The 19,410-nt window shown below is 39.1% G+C and overlaps 1 protein-coding gene across 1 annotated transcript in view; it reads left to right on the top strand.

Moving 5' to 3' along the window:
* The window catches only part of LOC149793196 (uncharacterized), a 495,646-nt gene that overhangs the window by 154,354 nt on the left and 321,882 nt on the right, over positions 1 to 19,410 (top strand). The gene's annotated exons all lie outside the window — the stretch shown is intronic.

The raw sequence follows: 19,410 nt of genomic DNA, 5'->3' as shown, positions 1-19,410 counted from the left end.
TGTTAGCAGTAGATATAACAACATAGACCCTGACCTGTAGGCGCGTCATGCTACAGCACATCAGGATCTATGTTGTTTTCAGTTTGATTCGTCTTATAAACCTGTATATATATTGATAGGTTATACTTGGCTGCCAGTATAACTGGTTTTTAAAAAGCATTCTGTTAGATTCAGAAAACTGAAGACCCGAACTAACTAACTACGTGGTGCACAAACGTAGAACATTGGTTGCTCAAGACTGTATATAATTAGCTTGAAGCTCCTACAAACAAACCCATCGTAAACAGTACGTTTTGTTTAATTGTTTTGGCTGACGATACAGTTGAAATAGTCTCTTATTGGAAGATTCATCATACATTAGTAGTTATAGGGGGCTATGTAGAGACGATTTAAATCTCAGTCAAAAAGGGCAATGACTGTATAGGGACAACTCCTTGGGCTGTTTATGGGACAATGGGAATTTACCACGGGTTGGGTTTGTATTGGATCAATAGGAATGAAACAGGTGAAGTGACTTTACGGTACTGGTAACAATCTTGCACGTGGCTGATCTCGATCGGGCCAAACAGCAAACAGTGACGGCGGGGAAATAATCGTGTAGCGGGTGGCGGGTTAATTCAGCTAGTTTGGATGTGCAACTATTCGAATAAAAACGTTTAGCTGGGACGGGTAAACACAGAACCAAAGATAAAAAGGATACACATATGGAAAAATCAATGATATATCTTTACTAGACAATGAAGTGGCACTGAAAAGATCCTTTGTTTTTTTGTTTTTTTTTTTTCTTCTTAAAACCGCACGGATCTTCTTCTCTTCTTCAAACTTCGCCTGACCTCTGGGCTGTAGATTAAGACTCTTCAGACAAGTCAGCCTTGCCTCTTCACATAGATTCTTCGTTTCCAAATGGCTGTCTCGGTGATCTGGGTGACAGCCCATGATGATCTGAGATACATGTGATAGTCCGAGTTGAACAGCATCGACCATAGGAAGGTAGATGAGTGTACGTTAGTCCACATGTGATCCTTGCTTATTATAGTGGAAGAGCGTATTGAAACAGATTCAGTTCTTTCACCAATCCTAACACGCGTTACAAAATTCAGTCATAGAGTGGAGTCTGTCTTCCCAGCTGAAGAAATTTACCTGTGACGCCACATTCACTATATAGCGTCTGAGTGCGGTGAATCCATGGGACAGGGTTAGAACATGAAAACTGAGAAGACGATGTCTTGGGGTGAACCGGCCGTGGAGACGGTAAGTGATATTATAGCAACGGCTTCAAAATCCAACACAGTCCTACTTCCTGAAGTGGCCAATTTGAATTAGAATTAAGTTGATTTTCTCTCTTCTTTGCAAGAATTTGTCCCGATACAATCACCTTGACTGTATTATCCCTCATTACCACACGTCGAGGATTTTAAACGGAGACAGAAAGAAGAATTGCAGACATTTTTGCAACAGCAGAAATAAGCAGAACAAGCTTTTCATCTTCAACAGTAACAACGAGAAGAAGAAGAAAAGACAATATGGAAAGGACATAAAGAAGGAGAATCAGAGAAGAAACAAGGGAGAAGAAGAACGTTGAAAGTCCAACGGCGTGTGTACTTTTATACATGTTGGCAGAGTTAAGGAGTCTGAAACAAATGTATACGACTTCTTTATTAAGCCCCAAGAGAAAAATACATTACTGAGGCAAACAGCCCAACCATGTTTACACACCTACTATGTCTGAGATACCCATCATAGTGATTTATACCAAATCATCCAGAGGAGCAAGTCCAGACTTATGCTTTGGCCTTGGCAAGGGGATAAGGCAGTTAATAATCAGTAGTTGATGTTCCTGTGTTTGTTGTTTTTAAAATAAACATACACCGAACGGTCCTTTTCATGGTCACCCACATTTCTAGAAACGATCTATTATTCATTTTGCCTAAATCAGTTAAATTTCAAAATCCTTTTTTCCCATGATGAACGTGTGTGGGTGAGTGAGTGTTGGTCCTGGTTCTAAAACGTTTCCTTTCTGTTATATTCTGGTACAAATGTAGAATCAAATATCACAAAACATTACTTTAAATGTTCATTACCTTGTTCTATTGTGTCGTTTCACTCTTTTTTAATATAATTTCTTCACTTTCAGGGGTTTTTCTCCCCTTCTTCCTTACTTTCTTCTCGTCTTATTTTCTTCTCTTTCTTGACTTGGATTGGTTCTTTATTTTTGGAGGGTACCTCTTCTTCCTATTCGGAACGTCTCTCTTCCGCTTGCTCCTGTTGTTTCTTAGGGCAGTCTGAAGACTAATGTTCTTTATGCTGAAAACAGGCCTCTTGACTTTTGTCTCTTTTGACATCCGTCTTGCGTCTGATCAGAAGTTGGATCTGTGTTGCCTGCTCCATCTTTCTGGTCGAATTGAGAGTGCAATTAATACATTGAGGAACGACACTGGCCCTTTGTATAAGAAATACACTGGTTAAACATTGATATAGGGGACTTTTGGGTTTAAAATGCAGTCATTTAAACATTTGAAATTAAGATAAAACATTTCTTAGAGAAAAAAGAAGAAAGTAGGAGAATGTGACCTATCCCCTCGCATTGTAGCTGAAATCTTACATTCATGAAAGTGATGACACGAGTGAACCAGAATCCAGACCCTGTGAGTCTATACCAAACCAAATTGTACTACCACTAACCCTTGAAAAGGACTACCACATTCGCGAAACGGACAAACGCTCCTCTAGAAAATTTAAAGCCTTACCCTACACGTGCACGGTGAAGTTTACAGATTTCCGGTGTACCGCTTGAGAAAGCAGAAGATCATCATCATCATCATCATCAGTCTCATGACCTAGTGTGGTCATTGAGGCACTGTGCTGCTGAACATCTGACCAGTTCCCTCCACTTGTCTCGATCATGTGCCAATGCCTGTGTCTCCGCAAAACTTGTCCTGGTCCATTCTGTGATGTTGTCAGTCCACTTTTTTCTCTGTCTACCTCTCCTTCTGCCACCCTGGACGCTGCCCTTTAGGACTGTTGTGGATAGACTGTTGGCTCTAGTGACATGGCCATACCATTTCAGCTTTCTCAGTTTGACGGTGGTGAGGAGGTCCTCATATTGGCCTACTTCGCGCCTGATGGTGTTACGCACTTCTTCATTTGTGATGTGGTCCATATAAGAGATGCCAAGGATGGTTCTGTAGCATCTCATTTCAAGTGACGGGACTCTTCGTTGTAATTCTGCTGTCATGGTCCATGCCTCACATGAGAACAAAAAGATTGAGATAACTAGAGCTCGCAATAGTTTGATTTTAGTTTTCAGACAGAAATTCTTGTCTCTCCAGATGGGTCTTAGCTTTGACATAGCTGTCATCGTTTGTGCTTCTCTTGACAAAATTTCTGCTCTTGATCCCTCTTCAGTGATTATGGAACCAAGATATTTGAACTGACTCACTGTTTCCAATTCATGTCCTCTGACTTTAATCTTGGCTGAGATTTGTTTGCCACTATTTGTCATCAGTTTTGTCTTCTCAGCGCTTATCTCCATGTCAAATCTGGAAGATGTTTCATCCAGGTTCTTCACTGAGGTGGCTAGCTCGTCTTCACTGCCTGCCAGCCCATCAATGTCATCTGCAAAGCGGAGGATGGTGATGTTACGCACTCCAATGCTGACTGTCCCACAGTGGTTTTCCAGGGCTTCGCTCATGATGCGCTCTAAGTATATGTTGAAAAGCGTGGGCGACAGGAGACAGCCTTGACGCACTCCCACTGTTGTGCACTTTAAACCAGAACAAGTTTTTTTATGAATCGTGATACGAATACTAAAGTTTGGATACAGACACATGAAAATTACAATAGCCCAGTCCTCTGTATGCGGCAATTTTGATGGTGTACTTCTAGCTTGTTTGAATCATTTCTACAAAGCATGTATGAATCGCATAGTGTGCAAGCTATCAAACATAATTCAAGGGATTGTAAAAGTATTATGTTAAACATCTGTTAATTAATTGTTACTGCCCTATTATCATTTTCATTTAAAGACAAATTATGAGTGTGTTTTACGACAGTATGCTTTGATAAGCGTCACTTTTAATCCTTTGTATTGTAGGTTCTTTTGCAAATGTTTGAAAAACTTGCAATAGATCCTATACCATATTTTTAAAATATAGTTCTGAGATTTGGGGACTTATTTTCTTTGCTGCATGAATACAAACTCCCATGCTCATCATCGTAAAATCATGTTTTTCAAGTGATTATTACACATGTACTGATGTTAACTTAAACAATTTCTTTTGTACCGAGAACATATCTACAAATAAGCCTGTCTTTGCTGAAGTGTTGCTGGTTTGACATATAATGTAAGTGGCTTGTGAGCGAGGTTTCTCATCATGTGAGACAAAGATTTGTGGATCAACCAATAATATCACTATTATAGTTAGAAAAAAGGAATCAATTATAACTTGACTGGCTAACTTTTGATCAAATATTTGCATTTGTCTGAAGACCCATCAGATTATAATCAATAAGACAAAACTATAAGATATGGCAGCTTGCAAAGCCACTTGTTAAAGGTAAGTGAACAAACTCTAATTGTGTTTTATTGGGATTAAATGTGCTGCAATCAGCGAAATGTTTAAAATATCTGGGTGCTTTAATTAATGGATCATTCATAAAGAATGTACTAGACATGTACTGTGATTTATTTTGTGCATTGGAATTATTGAGACTGAATAACGAAATGGAATAATTTTATTCTACTAGACATATTTGGAAACTGTTAAATCACAATGCACATGTTCTTTTCTGTCCCAGTTTCAGAAATGACCTGCCAGTGATGATTATTCCAACCTACAGACTCTATAGTAATAGGAAGTCAGTAACAATTCTGAGAGGAATATATCATCTAAAGTTGTAAGAAAATTTAAGGAAATGTCAAAAAGTGAACTTCCATGGATCAAACATGTTCTGAAAAATGGAAATACCGTCATCATATGTGGGTGGTATAAAGACACTTGAGAATCAGACCCATTTATCACAGAGGGCAGTTCCAATCTGCAAAATAAAGTATAAAATAATCCCTTATCTGTTTTATAATCATAATAGACAAACACACAGTCATACAAGATTAAAATGAAGCACTTGTTCAACAAGAGTCCCTAAAATTGACTGACGCTCTACACAGTGAAAAGAATTTCAAGATAAGACCATAACTTTCTATTACTTGTGAAGTGTTGAAACCATCTCTCATTCTTCTGGAATAATAAGATTTCAAGTAAGCTGCTTTTGGTACACATACTGGATGTCAGCTTGACACCATTTTCATTTAGGACAAAGTAGACATGATTATATGTCAGTGTGTTTTATGTGCGTCCCTGAACCAACAAAAAAAGATATCACCCCCAGAAGCCATTCCTCTTCTACCCCTAAAGGAAAGACAATGAAAGGAATGCCTCATAATTTAGCCAAATACGTATTGTCCGAACTGTCAAAAGCTCCTCATACCATGCGAAACAATATTATTCAAACTGCCGCCAAAGATTCCGTTTGCGAATGTTGTCTGAATGTCATGAAATATATCATGACTTTGCCTCTACAACAGTAAGAAAGCTTAGCCAATTATCAACACGTTCTTTGCAAAATGGTTAAAAAGAAAATACCCATCCGTCAAAAGATTAAACTGTTGATACAATGCGGAGGATTTGTTCACCTGTTGTTAGCACCCTTGATGAAATGAGTATTATCACCCCTAATTATAGGGTTCATGGGAGCTACTGCTGCACAAATATTTCCAAGATAAAAAGGATCCAGAAGAGAAAAGGGTTTTCCGGAGTCAAATGATCTCGTAAGTGCCCTTTGCAATCTGATGGAAGGACAAAAACTTGCTTTAGTGCTTTTCAAACGATGTTTTGACTACCATCGTTTGAAAGAACAACAGACCCCACATGTACCTCCCAATTCTCATTTAACCGAGATATGCAGTTACAACACGAATTGCAATTGTTAATGGATCGCATCGATTCGTCAGAAACAGAAAACTTGCACCGTACGGTCAACTGTTGCAACGACTTCAACTCTTTCACCAGAGAGCTTTGTAAGAAACAGCTCCACCGACTCTGAAAGATGGTAGGCCTCTGATGAAAAGTCCATCTCTATCACCACCACCACCACCACCACCACCACCAGCCACAGAGGCCAAGACGACACAGTCCCACGGAAGACTAATGAAGAAGAGGCACGAATAGTCTTTCAAACACCGCAAGCAACTTCCATCCCTAGTAAGATTGCACCGTCATTGTTGACCCCTTCCAAGATACCCCAACGGGAAGAATTTAAAGCTTGGGTTAGAAAAGATGATGTCCACTCATCCTTTGATAGAAGTCAAAAAGAAAGAAGAAAAAACAAAAGGGGTAAAAGAAGAGAAGACAAAATCCATCCCATTACCACCACCACCACTACCCTCGACTTCTACTCCCGTGGCACATAGGACACGTAAAGCCGTTTCCAAACCACCATCTCGCCCCATTGAGAGGAGATCAATGAAGAGTGGATGATCTATTAAATAGGCCTAATGAAGAAGGTTATAGCTAGCATTTACTACGATGCGACCCATCACGCATGTTACGGAGGATTTCAGAAAGTACATCGTGCTGCCGAAACCCGATTGAATTTTTTTTTTATACCTCAAGTGCAACGATGGTTACAATAACAAGCCACGAAAACTTTACACGAACCCATTACACGAAACCTTTCCAGAAACCGCACAAGAATGGAAGGCATCGATCAACAATGGCAAGCCGATTTTGCCGGTGTCTCATTTGGCCACCTACAATCGTGGCTAAATATTATTTTGTTTGTTTGGTATCGATCTTTTTGAAATTTGCCTTGTACTTGCCATTGACTTCTAAATCGAGTACTGAAATAGTGAAAAAAAAGCGGTTGCCACTTCCTTCGATTTCGAACAGACAAAGGGACTAAGCTTTCCAAAATGAAAAGAGGAAACGAGACATTCATTGTTCATCCTTCACCGAGAATCCAGAAACCAATGCCAGAATCTTGGCAAGTTTTCAATGCATCTTGAAAAAGTAGACCTTATTCGGTTGGAAAGCCTGCGGCCAGAGGGGAACGCAATCTTACACGATAAAAGATGGTCCTAATTAACACAACTACCCTTTTAAGGGGTATCTAAACATCTAGAAAAGAGATACTAGTCAAATTGCCAAACTATTTCTCAGTCTTTGTGTTTGTGTGTACGTCAAAAACATGTAAGGAACAGAAGAAATTTTCCGTCATTGGTCTACCATGTGCTTGTGGATATAGGTGTTGCTTTTCTTTATACTGCAGCAGTGTTAGTGGTTGCTGCTGAAGCTCCAATATCCAGTTATCGGTTTTATGGATATTTAGTATTGGCTGTTGGTCTCGACATAGGTTTTACAGAATATACAAACAATCTAACTTCTTCCATCTATGTTGTACTCTTAAACTTCGTCCGCAAAGGTGAAAAGGACTAGACCTTTTGCAATGTTTACATGGATGACTGTCTTCTTGAGCTATTTAGGATCTAAACCTCTTTTCGGAAATCGCAGAACATATTCTAGGTGCTCTGGAAATTTATCAATCCACTCCTGCTTTTCGTTATTTTTGGCGTTTGATGAGTTACCGATGCTAGCACGATTGACCAATGCTGCACTTTATATGCCTGAAACATGGACTGTAGGAAAATATGCATTAAACAAACTACGTAGTAAAGAAATGTGGGCGGACTTAAAAGAAACCATCTACTTTTTACAAATATTCAATTAGACCAAGGTTTTATTTTTCTATAAAGACAATGACAAACACATACATACACCAAAACTACAAACCACACTAAAGACCAACGGTAGGAAGCATATATGAATACTACTGTACCCTTGCGTAGAAACAAACCTGTGAGAAAAGATACATATTTTGTATTTTGTTAGCTTAAAGACAAACGTATACATAAAACAAATAGATAATTTTATGTCACATTAATGAGTATCTCTCTTTTATAGAGATCTGTCTAGCTACAAAAAAGGCTATTGTGTTTTGCAGAGTCGTGCTGTGCTTTTTAATTGCTGCATACACGACATTTACTCATTTGATTCTTTTTATTGCCATCTACCAGTTAACATTGCGTACATATCGATTTCTGACTTGGTACATAGGCAAGAATGTCGGTTCATAAGTGTTTATTAGTAATGAAATACGCCTCATTCTTTGGATTTCTTTTATTCTTTCTTGCGGCGTGTCGATGAGTCTAAAGATATTTCGACGTCTCTTGCTACCATGGCCAAGAGAAAGGAATGACTTAGTTAGAAGTGTGGAAAGGGATCTCTTGGCGATCAAAGAGATTCTTTACAGCTTAAATCAACACAGACTGGCCCTTTGTTAAAGACCCTTTATTTGGTACTTTGTTTGTCAATGATGACACATTAGAGACATGTTTACCTCATTTTTCCGGTCGTGCGACCTTGAGTTACCATCGGTTTTAAGTTTGCGGCCACCAAACGAAATGCAGATTTCAGCAAATTATTTCCTAAATCATTTCTTGGTTGTCAAGCAGCTCTTCCGAACATAGACTACATAACTTACAAGGCGGCAGGTTTCACTGTGACCTTTCCTTTCCAGAATTGTGATGTTTTGTCCCAGATCTCCGTTTATACCAATGTTAATACTGTTGAAACACGAGTTACTGACATCAAAATAATGAGGATTTACAAATTCACGGCGAACATGAAAGGTGTTTAACCTTCCTAGAGGATAACGACTTCGGAATCCACTTTTAATGGAATGACTGTAAGTAATAGCGCATCTGTGTTTAAACGAACCTCATAATCATTTCTTCATTCAATTTCACGAGGTATTTAAAACAAAAACGCGAAGAAACTACTCGTTATTTTTGACGTTTTTCGTTGGATCTTTAGTAGAGATTCCACCCAAAATTGAACACAACCTATGACAAAACCTAATGCCTAGCGTTGTGTCATCTGTAAACCGGATTTTCATAGAATGAGCAATGAGATGGTAATACATTTTGATAGGTTTTTTTCGTTTAGTCCAGAGCTTTGTGAAGCTGTCCGTTGCAAATGGAAACATTATTTCGACCAGATGTTGCATTAAACTAATATCCTGCATGAAGTTCAATGGTATACGTATACAATTAATTAGGATTTAGATGAAGTGGAACATTTAATTCGTAAACAAGAGGATCAAATTTGTCCAAGTCGTGCTGCCCTTGTTCTTTGAGAAAGTTTAAAGACGATATTGGTTTGATCTTTCCTAATTTTCAGGACTTATGATGTATGAATGATAATTACCAAAGGTACTTCCCCACGAGGTTTGTGATCTAATTAAATGTAACGGTGTAATGTTGCCGTGATACAATGTAAGGTATTGTTGGAATGTATGTCCATTGTACTGTCACTGCGTAAATTTAAATAAAATTGGTTATATATAACTCGGTGGTTCTTATTTCCGAGGAGTCACTGGATGTCTAATGAGTTTCCAAATGTTCAGTAAGAAGGTTGGTTATGTTGCTGTTGCTGTTGTGGTTACTTAAGACACTTGCAATTCTATTACAACTACTTTTTTTGACGGCATGACGCATACATTGTAAAGCAGAGGCAATCGTTTCCAACGCACGTTAAATTCTTTTAGCCAGCATATGCTTTTTTAACGTGTTCTTCACGCCTTTGTTATCATAAATATCAGCTACTTGTTTGATTACTCTTTGTAACTCAGGCACGTTCAAAGCAGATTTCCACACTTCAGCACTTATACTTTCAAAATTATAGATGGCAGAATCACGTCCATGCACATATCTAGTTGGTAAATAACCTTTGTCGAAGATGGGTTCATTTTTCCAATACAAATCCAATTTTCCGTTTTTAACAGACCAATTTTCTTACGTGCATATGTGAAAATTCCAATCATTCGATCAAACGGGGAAACTTCTTTCTAGGAATCACGTTTTCGATTGCGTACTCGAAGTAAGGATCATGCAATGGATTGAATGCCGTAACCAGGCCCGATAAAACATCGATATTTTTGACAGTGTTTTTATTTGGTGTGAAATAGTTCCAGATGCGTTCCTTTAAAGTGCATTAAAAAAATGTATGACGCTGGCAGTAGTTCTATGACTCTTGGTGGTGAGCAACTGGATGTCTATTTTGTAAAATTCTTGAAATGCTTGGTTCGTAGATTCGTTGTCTTTGCCTGTTTGGCGTGGCGGTGGGTGACAAAAGATTAGTTTAAACATCAGTTTTACTTCTCATAATAACTCGTTTTGGAAGTCAAGGAACAGCCAAACTAATCTGGAAAAGACATTGATGACACGAAAACAATTCTAACTACTATTTTACTTGTAGTTTGGAAAATGGGAGACATCGGCGAAATCGGTTTGCATTTATGATTATCGCAATATACTTTGGTTTCATTTATCGAACCTTTTTTGAGATGGGTTTGTGTAACGTGTATTTCGCTTGTTCTTGTAACCATCGTTGCATCTCGGAGAAACGCGTACTTTTAAGTTTGGTTTTGTCAGCTAGATACAGTGTTCAAGCTCCTTCGCAACCAGCAGCATAGGCATGGTTGTATGAAATGCAGATTAAAAGTCTCTCCAGGTTGTCTCCCCTATGTCAACAACTGTTCACCACCTACTCTGCTTCTCGTTTGCTGTTGCTTGGACGATGTTGCGTGATGTGTTCGATGAGCCGCATAAATATAAATCAATGATGCTTGTAAAGGGTCCCTATTCCAGGTTATGTTAATGACTTCTGTCTTCCCTTCTTTATGTGTTCGTTTTGTGGAAGACGGAGTAGATATCATATGTGACCAAAGGTCTTAACAAGGAACTCGTAGTTGGTATGAGAGCAGACGGAGTTTGAAACGCTTTTCGTGTGTCCATATTTTCTTTCTTCATGGCAGCAGAGTCTTTTTTGTATCTTTGATGTTTTGCTTTTCATCACTGCCTTGAAACCGTTTGGAGTATGTTGAGCTGTTTCGTCTAAATCTCTCTGGCGAAAGTGTTAAAAGGATTGGAGACTAGGCCAAAGAGCTGTTATTTTTTTCCGTTTCCGTAAAGTAATTTGGAAGCAAATGAGGTGTCCGTTGTTTTTACTTAAGATGAAGTTTCATACAATGTTTGTATGGTACTAACACATCAGATTTTGTCCTTTCATGATATTCCAAGTTACATGAATGAAGTCTTTCAAGAAAAAGGAGACATTATATCTTCTTATGATGCCTTCTTTAAAATGTTCCAGCATTCGATTCTAACAAAGGAGCAGGTGTTTTATCCAAGCTTGCTATAAACGTAGTAGAAATCCCTCTCGTTGAAGCACGATATGTTTAGTTTACGATCGTTTCCTAAACGTTGGTTCTGTAACTTAGACATCGATACCGCTCCTCCAAGGCATTCAAACAACATGTATACTCCTAATCTACGATGTATTTAGGTCCTTTATGGAGAGTTGTTTAACATTGGTGTGATGGATTTCGTCAGTGCCGACAACTTATCCTAATATTTGGCTCAACGTTGAAGGAGTACCGTCGTTTGTATTCCTTATGCGGGATCTATGGGAGAAGTGGTGGTGTTGTGCACCTCTTGAGCTGGACATGTTTTATTTCAGGAACAAAATCATTTAAGTCAATAGACTTGATTATTTCTATTTTGTACAAGAATGCATCTACATTCATTGTCGGTACTTCGTATTATCTTCATGACGGGCAGAACTCCACGTTGAACTGTTTTCAGTAGAAGAAGTTTTGCCAGTTACTGTTTGTGCACATTCAGGAAGCCTTGTCTTGGACTTTGTTCTTGGGGAGGGTATTTTTACTAGCTACAGCATCTGCAACTAATGAACAACTGAATACTACAGAAGAAGAAGTTTAAAATGGGATTTCATTTATTCATCAAATTAGGTAAGATGATACATTGAGTCTGGCCGGCATCATGGCCAACGACGAAATCAAAGGAGATGGAGAATGCAACCGAGAAATGTAACTTTCGGAGAAACGTTGCCTCCGAGGTGCAATACCATTCTTTCTGGTTGACATTTTTATCTCTCGGGGGGGGGGGGGGTAATTTTTTCGTGTGTGCACTGGTCGTGGTGTTCCTTTCCCTTCATAATTGGAAGTTTCTTAGGCGGCGATGTATTTTTGTGTGTTATCTGGTGGGTATCAGGTTTCCATTTTAAGATTGAACAAACGATGACACCGCTATCACAAGCGTTCAAAAAACGTCTTGATTATTTGTTTGAGTATTGATTCTCGGATCTGCCACTTTCCACAAAGTTACTTTATGTTTGTTCAAATGCGTTTGGTTTGGCGAGGGATGTTTATGATGCCTTAAAGTAACGAATTTGATCTCATGACAAAGCATCGTACGAATCCTTTAAGACGACGTCTAGCAAATCGGCTGGGACGTGTTCAACATTTTGCGACTGATGCCATACAGCACATGAATCAATTCGGCTGGAAGACGAGGTTGAAAAGAAGATAGTTTTACGTATGTTGAATGGAAACGAAGTGAATGATATTTTTGTTTCTCTTCTTGTGGGGATGTTTCATCCCCCCCCCACCTTACATTAGAGGTGAAACAGATAATTATGAAACTGCAAATCACCGAGGGTGATTGGGTTGTAATTAACGAGTAAATATTCACGAGGCGTTTGAGTGGCATCGTTGTACACATAATTCAACCAAGGATGTCCTAACTATATATCTTTTGAACTTATAAACAAGACCACATTGTCATAGAATTAGGCAAAGAAAAAACCTTTGATCAGTTCATCGTTAGAATAGCGAACTATTTTCAGCGGTGGATTGAACGCAGCAATGCGTTGAGAACGTTTGAAGGATTGACTGATTTCTTGCTGAGAGATCAGTTGTTGAACACAGTTGTGCGGGAACTAAGTCAGTTTATGAAAGAGAAAGTCTATTCAGACATATGGCTAAACAAGCCGATTTCTATGTCAAGGCTCATGGGGAAACCTATAACGTGGTTTCGAAAGATTGTAAGTCTGAAAACCAGTCTACGAGACTGATGCCTAGGGAGCTTGTGAAATCAGCTGAGGCAAGTAGGTCAGTTAGGAATACAGGTCGTCAGGGTATACAATGTTTATTGTGTAAGGAATGGGGTCATGTTCAAGCAAAATGTCCTAAAAGAAAGGGACTTGTACATAAGGTAGCCGTGGCTAAAATAAGAAAGGTGTATCTGATAATCTTGTGCAGGTAGGACCAGGTATTCATACACTTGGCATGAGTCTTTTCCCCGAAGCGCGAGTACCAAAGCGAGAGGTTTCGTGAACGGTCGAGAAGTCATAGCATTATGTGACACTGGTAATGCTGGTGTAGTGATTAAACGTAGTCTCGTGCAAGATAACCAAATGCTGGGGTGGGAGTCCCCATGTATGCTACTCGATCGGACGATCGGTCGCATTTCCATATCAAGGATCACGGTAGAAACACCTTTCATAACCGGAACGGTATATGCCCTTTGTATGGAAAACCCTATTTACGATCCGACGATCGGTATTGGTAAAGGTTCCCGTCTTCCAATCATGCTGTTTCAGACATTAATAGTCCCTGAATCGTTCTCCGGAATTTCGCGTGATGAATTCAAACATGAACAAGTACGTGACGAATCCATCAAAACTGTTTGTGAGAAAATCGTGTCCGGGGCAATTAGACACTGCAATGGTGACGGCAGCTAGAGATTGGTTCGTAGGAACGAGCTAGTTCATAAGGAGTTTATCACTCCGGAGGATAAGAGGTATTGGCAAGTGATCGTACCCCAGAGATACAGTTCTCAGGGTGGTCCATGAGTCTAGCATGGCAGGACACCTAGGTAAGGCAAAGACCACCAGCAGAGTAGTCGCTGAATTATACTGGCCTGGTGATAATGGCGATGTCACACGGTTCTGTATGTCTTATGACGTATGCCAGAAAACCGTATGTAAGGGAAGGGTCACAAGGGTGCCCTTACGACAGATGCCATTAATAGATACACCGTTTAAAAGAGTGGCGGTTGATATTTTAGGCCCAATACAACCAGTTACCGAAAGGAAGAACCTGCATATTCTTACTCTTGTGGATTACGCAACCAGATATCCCGAAGCCGTAGCATTGCCAACTATTGAAACGGAACGGGTGGCTGAAGCATTGGTTGACATCTTCAGTAGGATAGGGGTACCAGAAGAAATCCTTACGGATTGTGGTGCCCAATTCACCTCCGACCTTATGGGTGAAATAAGTAGGCTGTTATCCATCATATAGCTAAACACTACCCCATACCATACGATGTGCAATGGTCTGGTAGAGCAATTTAATGGTACCCTAAAATATATGCTACGAAAGATGTGCGCGGAACGTCCGCAAGACTGGGACCGCTATTTGAACGCGGTTCTGTTGGCGTACCGTGTAGTACAGCAAGAAAATGTAGGGTTTTCGCCCTTCGAATTGCTGTACGGAAAAACAGTTCGAGGCCCGATGTGGATACTACACGAACTATGGACAGGTAACGTCGCGAGCGAGGAAATAAAAACTACCTACCAGTACGCGTTAGATGTGCGAGAGAAACAGGAAAGTACATGCCAGATAGCACGTGACGAATTAATGAAATCGGGTCGCAAATATGCCAAGTATTATAACCACAGAGTGCGAAATAGGAAATTTCTTGTATGAGATCAGATGTTATTGCTTCTTAACTACTAGCACAAATAAGTTACTAGTCCAGTGGAAAGGTCCATACGATGTCAGAGGTCAAGAATGACATGGACTATAAAATTGACATAGACGGTAATTTAAAGAAATTCCATGCTAACATGCTTAATTTGTACATCAAGAGACAGAGCGACAATGTAGAAAAAAGGGGTCTTGAATGTCGTTTGTACGGCAGTCATCGAAGACGACGTTGGATAATCAGAACACGAGGTTTCCTTGAGTGTCCCTAGGGTGTTGCAAGGGAAGAGGCAGATCAAGTCGATGTGAGTGCAGAGTTGACCAAAGACCAGCGTCAACAAATTAATGCGATTTTGGTTAAATACTCGGATGTACTCACCGAAAGAGCAGGTTGTAAAACCTTGGTAGACCTCAAAATTAAACTGAATACATCTGATCCCATTAGAATCAAAGTTTATCCGGTACCATACAATGCACGAGAAGCTGTGGACGAAATGTTAGATCTGGGGGAGATTGAACCCTCCAACTCGGCATATTCTTATCCCGTAGTGCTAGTCAGAAAAAAGATGGGACGAACCGATTCTGTATCTACTTTCGACAGTTAAATAAAATTACGGAGTTCGATGCAGAACCAATGCCAGATATGGAGGGTCTTCTTGCGAAGTTGTCGGGCAACCGATGGATTTCCAAATTAGATTATTTCCAAGGGATATTGACAGGTTCCCATTGTTCAAGAGTCCCGTACATTGACAGCATTTGCGACCCAGAAAGGATTATATCAGTTCAAGGTAATGCCATTAGTGTTAGTAGGTGTCAGTGCCACCTGTTTTCGTTTGATGCGCAAGCTGCTAAGAGGTTTAGCAAGCGTTGATAGCTTTCTAGATGACATATTTGTGTACGCGAATACTTGGAGTGAACACATGCCCGTCTTGGGGGAAATATTCGATATACTCCGCAGAGCAAACCTCACAATGAGGCCCACTTAATGCAGTATTGGCTATACAGATTTAGGTTGTTTGGGTCATAGGGTCTGTGGTTCGGGTCAGTTGAAACCTCACCCCAAGCAAGTGGAAGCGATTAGGAACGCACATACGCCGGGTAACAAAACGCACGTTCGTTCATTTCTAGGTCTAGTAGGGTTTTAAAGAAAGTTTAAACCAAACTTTGCAGCCATTGCTAGCCCACTGTCTGATCTGACATAAAATATATAGAAAATCCAGATTGCAGTATTACCGGTGTAAATATTGTAACATATCATTAGTAGTTATTTTTCTTTTATTCTGTAATGGTTTAAAAGAAATTGTATACATTTTTTTCTTTCTTAGGGGGAGGCATTGTCACATAATTAGGCAAAGAAATAACTTGGTTTTGCCTTAGAACTATTCGACTATTTCTCGTTGTACATGCGTACAACTTTATCTAGGGTGAATACGTGTTTTTCCAGGTAAGCGACTGTATTAACATGTACCTAGCCATACATTACTTATGACGAAGGAACATTAATAACATGATATGCACGGGTACTTTACCCTGACTTGGGCTCACTCTCCTATGGATTTAAGTTAGATAGATTTCTAAAACCGACACTGGTCGTTTCGGATCACGTCAAGGAGTATACGCTCTCCATTTGTTCTCCAGCCATAAGGGTAAGTGTTAAATTCACATTTTCATTTGATATGCGAAGCTTATTCGGTTTGTAATGTCTTATCGCGTAATAATGTATTTGTTACAACGCAGAATTGAACTTTGAATTACAAGTCACTATTAGAAGTTAAAGTATTATCATATATCAAGATTATACATAAACTATTTTTATGACTGATTTGGTTTTATTGTAGCTGATTGTGTCTGTTGCTGTGATTGTGTCTGTCACTGTGATTGCGACTGTCAATATGACTAGAGCTGCCTGAAGCTGTTTGAAGCTGTCTAAAGTTCTTTAGAGCTGACTGGAGTTTCCAAAGTATTTAAGGCTGTGTGCTTTCGATACGGATGTATGCATGTACGTATGTCTGTGCCACGGAGGTAGATGTAGCAAATTAGAAAGGGTGCTGTATTATGTCTGTACGTGTGCATACGTATGATTGTACATGTGGTGGATCCATAAATTGTGCGAGCGGCCATTAGAGTGTGGGCCAACCCAAGGAATCGTGCGACTGTACTAGGGGTCTAGAAGCATATGCTTAGTTAAATTGGTGTTCCAATTGCATTTTTATGTTCGTAAGATTTTGAATCTTCGTTGTGTTCATTAGATTCATTTGAATCTTAGTTGTGTTCATAAGAAATTTTTGAATCTTAGTTGTGTTCACAAGATTATTTTGTTTCCTAATAAAGTTCATATTCGAAATTATGTGAATCTCTCTTATAGTGTAAAATACTTGAAGCGTACATGCAGTCCATGAGGTTTCTCGGATCTGTTCCTCATATAGATTTAATAATTTGGTTTATGTTCAATGTGTGAATGTTGTGTAGAGTGATTTTGAGTCAATCGTATGTTGAGCGCGTGAGAGAATCATTTTATTTTTACATATTTTTTTAAATTAATTCATTCATAAATTTCCATCTTTTTCACATTGTATTTGTCTTATTCATTTAGTGCAAAAGCCCACTAAGTTTCTATTCTGCGACTGCAAATCACCGAAGGTGATTGGGTTGAAATTAACGAGTAAATAGTCAAGAGGTGTTTGAGTGGCATCATCTTACACATAATTCAACCAATGATGTCCTAACCATATATCTGTTGAACTTATAAACAAGACCACATAATGGACATTGAGATGTGCTTTTTACTGTTGAAACAAAGTAGGTGTAATGTGGATCATACTAGCAATACGATGATACTCTTTTCTAGACACCCAAAACTCAATTTCTTTTTTGTCCTCTACTACTATATCATCGAAGAAGAGCAACTGTTTTGTTTTTCTGAAGATCTCATACCCCATGTTGTAAAGGTATGATGACATCTGGCGGCTGCCATGATGGTTTTTGCCGTCTGTCATTTCACAAAAGATTTGAACATTGTAGGCAGAAACAATATAATTAAAGCCTCGTTGTGATATGTGTAGTTGAGCAATGTCTGCCAATTTATACAATTTAGCAGATATATCCGTTTGTATCATTCATATACCATTGGTAAACTCAGAGTTAATGTTGCAATGGGTGCAAATGTTCTTTGCGATTCATTTATATATTGACAAACTATCAGTATGTACGTTATCTGATCGCTAAAGGCAAAAGGATGTTTTCTTGAAGAGTGTCCATGAATCTGAGTACTTGGGTCAAACGAAAGGTAGGTAGTGACAACACTGAGACCATCTGCCAAGCTCCAGATAAGCCCATACCTTCTGCTCCTATTAGTGAAGTGACACTCCACAACTGAAACACTTAATTTTATATCATGTTTACAAGCAGATAAAGATATATCTCTCTGTAATTGGTTTTATGTAAATACATATATATCAATAGGCAATCGCCCTTTGAACGTCTGGTATAACCATTCAAAGTTACAGTAGCCTGGTAAGTCACAAGGTGCATTTTTATTCTTTGACAGTTGAATTTCATCGAAGTGGCGATGGTATCGGAATTAATCTGCACAGATGAGACCCATATGGTGGTACATGTGTAGCATCACTTTGCCCACTAAAGTAGAATGATCGTGTAAGGAAATAAGGTGAACGGCAATAGACGACATCACTTTCACGCCCGTTTCAAGTCGCATTGCCTCACTACTACAATCTTCGTTTGTTTTGAATATGACATCATCACGTGTTATACGCCATCGACCCTTTTCTACTATGATGAGTCATCATTAATTGAATTAAATAACAATTTAGTACCGCACCATATTATGTTGGTCACTCGAAGTGACGACCAGGGACTGTATTGATTTTGCCTTATATGTAAATGCCGTCGAACTAAGAACCTTCGCTTGTTTTTAAAAACCGGACAGAATAGTTCAGAAAGAACATACCAGTTTTCTCCTTTTCGTCTCTTCCTTCACATAAATTTGAAAACCCCGACCGTGAATTTGGAACACTTAATTCAATATTTACTTAAATCATCAACATTAAAGATCGTTCAACTCCAGAGCACTATATTATTCAAAGCTCAATAAGTAAGACCACCGCCAAGGCGACCATAACTAGTTAACATTTTCATCTGTCAGGTGTTTAAGTTTTTAGTCAATTGTGTGGATCTTACACACTCAGGTTCCTATGATAGTCGTTTCAGTGTCAGTCTCGCGTAAATACAATCGTTCCCATCGCACAGAACTCCACAATTAACCATTTGACCTATATCGCAACTTCCAACACTGAACTTACATATTTCGAACTGGTCCAAGCATCACTCACAATGGAAGAAAGTTCGATCCATTTTATTCTGCCTCAACCGCCATGCTTTTAGTCGAAACAACGAGTTGAAACATTCTCATTTTTTGAAGCTGTTGCATTATATAAATTCGATTGGTGGTAATGGAATTATTCGTTCAATTTCATTTGACTGTCCCGGAAGCTCCATCACATCAAAACCCTCTGTATTGTAATTACATGTACAACATCAGACAAACATTTAGCACACGCACTAACCATACATGCATACGGTAATAGCGTAGACTGGATTATTTATAGACCTGATAATTATAGTCTACAATCTTCATTGGTGTTCATTGAACTCTAATCAGATCATATCTGCGTAATGTGCCATCTTAACATATTAGTTCCTAGC

Source organism: Sinohyriopsis cumingii, chromosome 8, assembly GCF_028554795.1.
Source record: "Sinohyriopsis cumingii isolate HCF-2022 chromosome 8, ASM2855479v2, whole genome shotgun sequence".
Taxonomy (NCBI): Eukaryota; Metazoa; Mollusca; class Bivalvia; order Unionida; family Unionidae; genus Sinohyriopsis; species Sinohyriopsis cumingii.
This window is presented reverse-complemented; position numbering and strand designations above follow the sequence as displayed.